Source organism: Physella acuta, unplaced genomic scaffold (genome assembly GCF_028476545.2).
Source record: "Physella acuta isolate Inbredline_101_S28 unplaced genomic scaffold, ASM2847654v3 ptg000022l, whole genome shotgun sequence".
Lineage (NCBI taxonomy): Eukaryota > Metazoa > Mollusca > Gastropoda > Physidae > Physella > Physella acuta.
The window spans coordinates 32,000-39,987 of record NW_026731542.1 but is presented as its reverse complement, the minus strand read 5'-3'; the positions used below and the strand labels follow the sequence as shown (position 1 = coordinate 39,987).

Here is a 7,988-nt window from a genome sequence, read left to right as displayed (position 1 = left end):
AGTAATAAATGAATACTGGTACACACTTTGACAGCTGTTTCCGTTTTATTTTATTTTATAATTTTATTATGGCCTACTGATATAGACATAGATATCAAGTACAAAGGGGTGGGGGGGGGGGGAGGTCTGAGAAAGTAACGTCAAGGCAACCAGTTGCAACTTTCATTTCTCATGTAGTGTGTGTGTAGGTCTACTCTACTTCATCTACCCAAGTATTATCGTTCATTACAATAAGAACGTGTGCAGTAATATGTGCTTGTGCATTTCTATAATATAATAATAGTAGTAACAGTATTAAATATTAATAATTCGTTTTACAATAACTAGATCTAGTTTTATTTTAAACCTACATTAATTTTTTTTTTGTACATGGAGCAATAAGTCAATATGTTATGAGGCTGACAATGGCATGTAATTACTCATTCAAATCACATCCAGTCCAGTATAACTTAGGCTTTAAGCTTGATTATAATTTTTTAGTTTTTCAAAAAATGCGAATCCCGGATGATGCAATAAAATTATTTTTTTTTTATTTTTCGAAAAAAATGCGAATCCGTGATGATGCAATGAAAAAACAAACGGTGCCAACTTTTTTGTTTATGTAACATTGACTTTAATGACGAAGGTCTAAGCTGTTTTAGCCATGCCCACAAATTTTTAAAAGGCCATATCTTAGCTCCTAATTAAGCTAGAGACACAAAATTGGTATCAATGTGTAGGGGAAAAAATCGTTTTTTTTTGTGGTATAATTTTTTTTTAAATTAGTGGAGTTTAAAATTTACGAGCAACAGCCTATTGTTATTCTGATTTAAGCCCATTCTACAATTGTATCAAAAAGTTTTCAGACATAGATAATTAGGCTACATTGTGTAGAGCAGCTATCCAATCCTCCAATCCTCTTCACGGTGGGACGGTTGTTGGGGCACCATGATTGCCTCTTCCCAATGCCATCCGTTTAGTCCTCTGATACCCTCAGTCATTGCTGCCTGATGCCCTCATTACTTAAAATTTTCAGGGGGTTGGGGCGGGTTAAAATTTCCGGGTGGGGGGGGGGGATGCCAGGAAGTTTTCAAAAGTCGTCCCAGATGTCATTTAGCCATCCTTTTTTGTTACCATTGCTATGCCCTCCCCCTCCCCGCACAAACACTGGCGTATATTTGGACATCAAACATCTCATTTCTGTGTCTCAGATCCGTCTCTGGGGTCTGTATTGAGTGTTCATGGTTCTCATCCACGTATTCACCATGCAATCCGAACAGATCCCAATTTAGCACCAGCAGTTTCCTTAAAAAGTTGCGTAAAAGTTAACAAGGTAAAAAGGGTATCGGGAAACTAGAGGGGAGTATTATTAGGGCAGGAAAACAGTAAACAGCTAATTCACATTTCATATATATGTAGCTTGAGCTGCCTTATATGAAAAGAGTTGAACAGTAATACCATCTGTTTTTCAACCAACCCCATGACTAAATCTTCACCTAAACCGTGACCATTGTCATTCTTATATGGTCATTTAAGAGAGTTTGGTCTTTTGTATGTTACTATTGCTCTGTTGTGAAAGGCTGGTCTGTTGAGAGATGCTGGTGTCTTGTATGGTAAGAGTGGTCTGTTCAGAGATGCTGGTCTGTTGAGAGAGGCTGGTCTATTGATAGATGTTGGTATGTTGTGAGAGGTTGGTATGTTGAGAGAGGCCTACCATAAAATACATTTTTAAACACGTAGATAAACCCTCATTCTAAAGCTAGAAGTGAATTAAAAATAATTAAATTTGTTGCACAATCTTTTGGAAATATAATTCTAATATTGTTTTGAAGATCTAGTTAGCCTAAAAACTGCATCAGTTTGCCATTCTAAAAATAACCGTTACGATGCATTGCAATGTTTAAAAAACCTCTACGGGTAGTACCACTTGGCAAGAGGGGTGTTAAGTTTAATGCAACTGTATAATGTATTTGCTTACGAATAATTGAATTAGAAAATGTTATACATAAAACTTTACACATAATTACTTTATATGTACAGTTTGAATCGTGTGATTAATTAAAAAAAATTACATTACAGAAACAAATACAACTGATGTGGCACCTCTATTTAAATTTACTGATGAGCAAACTGCGTAGTGGTGGGGAAATTTCGACAAGGTCAACAACATCAACACGATGAAGTAGTAGTATTCTTACAGTTTGGGCGATAGTGATTACGATTACAAATTATATGAAACAGTTATAACCCAACTTCCTCCATGGACCTCTGTAAAAAAAATATTGTCATAATACCACTGCTACTTATTTAAATCTATTTCTGTAATATATATTTGTGTAATATATATTTGTGTAATTTTTACGTATGTTTAAAACAGTCATCTAAAATCTGACACTGTGTTCACTCTGAGTTGGTTATCTCCCTCCCCCCCCCCCCCCCCACACACACACCTAACCCATAACTATAACTATGTTAAAAAATGATCTTTAAAGATAGCAGTAGTTATTTAAAAATATATGATCTGAGCTAAAAGACCGATATTTAGTTTTATTCCGAATGTTTTTCTTTTATATCGAAAAGCGTGGTTTTATACCAACTCTGATTTTTAAAAGCTTTCATTATGCTGTAATACTTTAGCATTTATGATGACGATATATTAAATTATGATTATAGACAAAAACATTTTGTAAACACGAATAGTGTTAAACAATTTGATTATATTCTAAAGTAATTATTTATTTGTTTTGACATTTATAATTAAATATGTAGATATCTACATATATTTATATTTATATTAAGAGAGTGATTATTTCCCCTATTTCACTTGTCTTAAATAATTTCCCAGGAATTATTATGTAAGAAATTCGTTTACAAGAAATACAAAACAGATTGTGTTACGTTCATTGTTTTTGGCTGTAGTGTGTGTAGATTTTTGTTTTTGTTTTTGTTTAGATTGATACAATTTTTGTTTTGTCGGCCTACATTGTGTGTTTTTACAAGCTTTTATTTATCTCGCTTCCTCTGTCTAGATCGAAACGCCGGAGTGACACTTCTACGTGACCGATACGATTTACAGTTAGCACGTGGGTCAAGACATGAAGACAATGCAATCTGAAATTAAATTTGACTTAATAGGCATGTCTATCCAACACGCGTCATCACGTTCAATAGCTGCGCAATGGTTTTTAGTCATGTAACTGTTGTAAAAAAATTTTTCATAAAAAACGTTTTAATAACAAGCTTTTATGTACCAATGCACTAAAAAGTAGAAAATATATTATAGACTACTATAAAGAAAAGCGTGGCTCACTTTAGTATCTATTGGATACCTTTACTAATGAAATTGTGTTTTTCTTTCTTATTTCTTCAGCTGTCCGAATACTCTCTACTCCCACATATTCTCATTGTTCGTTGATTAGTGTTTTTATTATGTTTTAACTTGTGTTTCATTACAGTATATAATTTGTCATAAAATAATTTAATAACTTCTAATATTTGTGGATGGAACTCGAGAGCCGCCATTTGACATCAGGAGCCGCATGCGGCTCGAGAGCCGCAGGTTGCCGACCCCTGATCTAAATTAAATAATTCAACCCACTTAGCTTACCATAATTTTTTAAAAGGTTTAGCTAAGTATTCAGCTCTCTATGTCAGCTAAGGCTCATTGTAATTATCCTAATGTTAGATCTATTAATTATTTAATAGCCTAATTTGGCCTGATTATAGGAATTAAGTCTGATACCTTGTCCTATACATAGGTCGTAGTATATTATTGGGCTATTATATAGTATATTATTGGGCTAGTAATTATTTACAGTATCTATACAGGCCGACATTGATTTGAAAGTCAGTGCATTGACCTTAGTTATAGTTTGTTATGATTTTCAGATGTAGCAGCCTAATTTTTTATCAGATTATACCATAAAATTAACAAACTATTGATTGGTTTATGGACCATTTTTAGCAGATGACGTTGAGTTCGTAAAAATGGTGATAAAAATGTTTTGTTTTTAAATTAATAGTAATCAGCAAAAAATGTTGAACTTTTAAATTATATATTTTCGTAGGCTGTTGCTCGTAATTTTTAAACTCCACTAATTTCAAATAAAATTATACCACAAAAAAACAGTATTTTTTTCCCTACACATTGATACCAATTTTGTGTCTCTAGCTTAATTAGGAGCTAAGATATGGCCTTTTAAAAATTTGTGGGCGTGGCTAAAACAGCTTAGACCTTCGTCATTCAAGTCAATGTTACATAAACAAAAAAGTTGGCACCGATGTTTTTTTCATTGCATCATCACGGATTCGCATTTTTCGAAAAATTAAAAAATTATAATTTTATTGCATCATCCGGGATTCGCATTTTTTAAAAACTAAAAAATTATAATCAAGCTTAAAGCCTAAGTTATACTGGACTGGATGTGATTTGAATGAGTAATTACATGCCATTGTCAGCCTCATAACATATTGACTTATTGCTCCATGTACAAAAAAAAAATTAATGTAGGTTTAAAATAAAACTATATCTAGTTATTGTAAAACGAATTATTAATATTTAATACTGTTACTACACTACTATTATTATATTATAGAAATGCACAAGCACATATTACTGCACACGTTCTTATTGTAATGAACGATATTACTTGGGTAGATGAAGTAGAGTAGACCTACATACACACACACACTACATGATAAATGAAAGTTGCAACTGGTTGCCTTGACGTTACTTTCTCAGACCCCCCCCCCCCCTTTGTACTTGATATCAGTGTCTATATCAGTAGGCCATAATAAAATTATAGAATAAAAAGGAAACAGCTGTCAAAGTGTGTACCAGTATTTATTTATTACTAGTAAATAATTCAATGTAACAATACTGACAATACAGACATTTCAATGTTTGCTAAAAGAAATATAAATTATTAAAATACAGTAATCAGATCACCACATGAATTTTGATTTTGTCTAATAAAATGTTTATCAGAGCAAAGAAATAAATTACATAGCGACAACCTAAATTTAGCCTTTGTATAATCTACAATCAACATAGTAATGTAAAACAGTTACATAATCATAATTAGTGTGAAGAAACAAATCTACAGTACAAGAAATCAGCCTCGTCTCATTACGATCCCTTTCAAGAAGAAAAATAGTATTAATTATCAAGGAATAAACACCCATGCCTTGAGTGTATGCTGGGAAAAAAAAATTAGTGACAACAAATTTCTTGGATTACTTTAGTGTTTAAAACAATTTTCTAAGGTATCAATTGTAATTAATCTTTAGATACAATTTCAATTAGCACATAAAAGGAAAAGAAATAAATTTTTAAAAAGCGTTACTACTTGAGTGATCAAACTGAAAAAGAAAATAGTTTAAATTAGTTTGGACCAACAATTTTGAAGCACGTAACTACTGATTCTAGGATTATCTTGCTGATTCAAATTACCCTGAAAAATAAGTTACGTAATTAAAATGTAATTATTTTTTTACATTATGAAAACAAAACTTAATTATAAACATTGTTAGTGTTAGTTTTCAAAATTTTTACAATTCACAGCAAACATTTTTTCAGTAACAACTTATAAAAACACTAATGTTAAAAAATAAAGTTAATTTGTATACTACAAATGAAAGAAGTACTCTGTAACTCTTGATTAGCAATTATTCAGTAAGAAAAACAAGATTCCTACAAAGCAAGTCAACAACCAGTGATTCTGCCAGATGACAGATTCTCAGCATTATCCTAATCATCTTATGGTGTAAAGAGCTGACTTTTGTTTTGTTGCTGGCACCCTTTCAATAGTCCTTCCACTGTATTGCGACACACCCTGATCACCTTGCTCCCACTTATGAGTCAACTGGCCACCAATCAGATTTCCCATCAGAAACCTCTCCAGCTGTCGCACCAAGAAAGACTCAGTAGAAGTCAACAACGCTTCCATGACTTTAAGAAACAGAGTACAACTGATCGCCACTTTGCGTTCTTGTAAATCAACTTTATCAAAGGACCAGAAATTAACTTCCCAATCAGCCTGAGTGCTTGCAGCGCTGCACGAGAACCCCAGGCTTCTTGAGATCTGCAAGCAGTTGAATGTAGATTTTAGTTATGTCCCAGCAGCCACATCATTCTCTTTAAGATGAGCCTTGAATAAAAGCTGGATCTCCATGAAAACTGTACCTGAAAAGAGAAGGGCAAATGGAATTAGAATTAAGCAGACCATTTCACAAAATATATATTTAGCTCAACATATTGCAAGGTATATAAAATAAATATAAAAATTAGAAATAAATTCAGCCTCCATACTTACTAAATGTACTTCCACCTGAGGCATTGAACATAGATAGGGCTGTACACAAGTTCAACCAACCTAATCCACTCACAAGCCTCTGTTCTCCTCAGCCGCTTTATCTCAGCCATCAACTTTCTGATTACATTAGCAATCCTCCTTACACTGGGTTAGTCTTGCCTATAAGCAAATAAGATTTACAAGGAAAACAAATTTACTCAAGCTGTAGGCCCTATGTATAGGCCTATTTTTTTTTTTTTGCTCTAAGTCTAGTATTAACTTCATATTAATAAAAAATTACCAAGTAAAGAGGTCTAAATAATCTGCTGAAATAATAGAGGGCATAGCATAGAGCTTTATAAAAAATTATATATAGGCCTAGTTATATAGATATACTATATATACATATATATATAGACTTAGGCCAGGCCTATTTGATGGAGAATTATGCCTGAACTAGTCTAAATCTAATCTTAACAATAACAATGTCTTACTATTTTTACAAGATCTAGACTAGATCTAGACTCCTTGGATGAAATAGAATGCAAGTTTCTGCAAAAATAAAATAATAAACATTATGGGCCTATTGTAACTAGATCTAGGCCCTAAACAAAATTAACTAGTCTATTTCTTAAAGTTAATAGAGTCTAGATCTAGATTAATTTTTACTAGATCTAGATCTAGATCTAGAATACTCGAATCTTAGATCTAATTCTAAATACTAAATCTAGATCTAGATTCTTTTTAATTTTTTTTACTAAGTCTAGATTCTAGTTACTAGATTTTCTAGATCAGTAGATTTTTTCTAAATCTATTCTTGATGATGTAGAATATAATTAGTAGATCTAGCTAGATCAAGATCTAATAGCCTATTTTTATGTAAAGATCTAAAAATAAAATAAATGTACAGTCTAGAGTCTAGATCTAGACCTATTCAGCCGTAATAATTTAGTATGTAGGCTACTTAGCCTAATCTAATAAAATTATAATTAGAATCAAGGCCTAAGTGACAATGAATAACTAATACTAATATCAGAGAGCGGATATCAAGAGATGCGATATTTTAATTATGTAATAATTACTGGGAATTAGGCGCAAGAATAAGGCTTACTCGCGGGCGACTTTTCTGCCTATGTGGAGGGTTAAGACATAATTTTTTAACAGATAGTAATTTTTTTCGACCCTTAGACTTGATTCATTAATATACTTTTCTATGACTTTAAATTTAAAGTATATAATTAATTATCCAAACTTACCTTATATTTGAGCACACTAATCCTTGGTGATGTTTCAAACAAAATACAAGAAATAAAACGCGATTAATTTTTAAAACATCTTATCGTAAAGATGAGGACCCCTTCGTAATTAAATGTAGACCGTGGGCTCTGCTTATTAGCATAAACTGATAGGCCCCTAAATACCTAAGGTCAACCGGAAACATGGAATTTAGGTTCAAGGTACAGCCATGATTACAAAGGTCACGGCGCAAGCTGCGCAACTCGCTAATTTTCGAGTACGGCAAATAATGCTATCGCGCGATCGGCAAGACGCCGCCATCTTGCCGACTTCGCATTCGTTCTCAGACCAAGAACTGATGTTCTAGACTATGGGTTCCCAAACTGGGATGGTTTGGATTGTTTTTTTTTTAATGTTATATTAAATTATAAATGAATGATAATCAACAATAAAAATAAATGGACATATTTAAATTATCAG

General features: G+C 32.5%; 1 long non-coding RNA gene across 2 annotated transcripts; it reads right to left on the bottom strand.

Annotated features, from left to right (window-relative positions):
• Positions 1–4,806: 4,806 nt before the first annotated feature.
• On the bottom strand, positions 4,807–7,663 carry LOC131940636 (uncharacterized). Of its 2 annotated transcripts, XR_009386566.1 has the most exons (4): positions 7,529–7,663; positions 6,767–6,824; positions 6,294–6,452; positions 4,807–6,163 (listed from the first exon to the last, which is right to left on the bottom strand). It is a non-coding gene; the product is annotated as an uncharacterized LOC131940636 (long non-coding RNA). The 2 variants fall into 2 exon arrangements; XR_009386565.1 differs by lacking the exon at positions 7,529–7,663 and having other exon boundaries at positions 6,767–6,903.
• Positions 7,664–7,988: the final 325 nt, after the last annotated feature.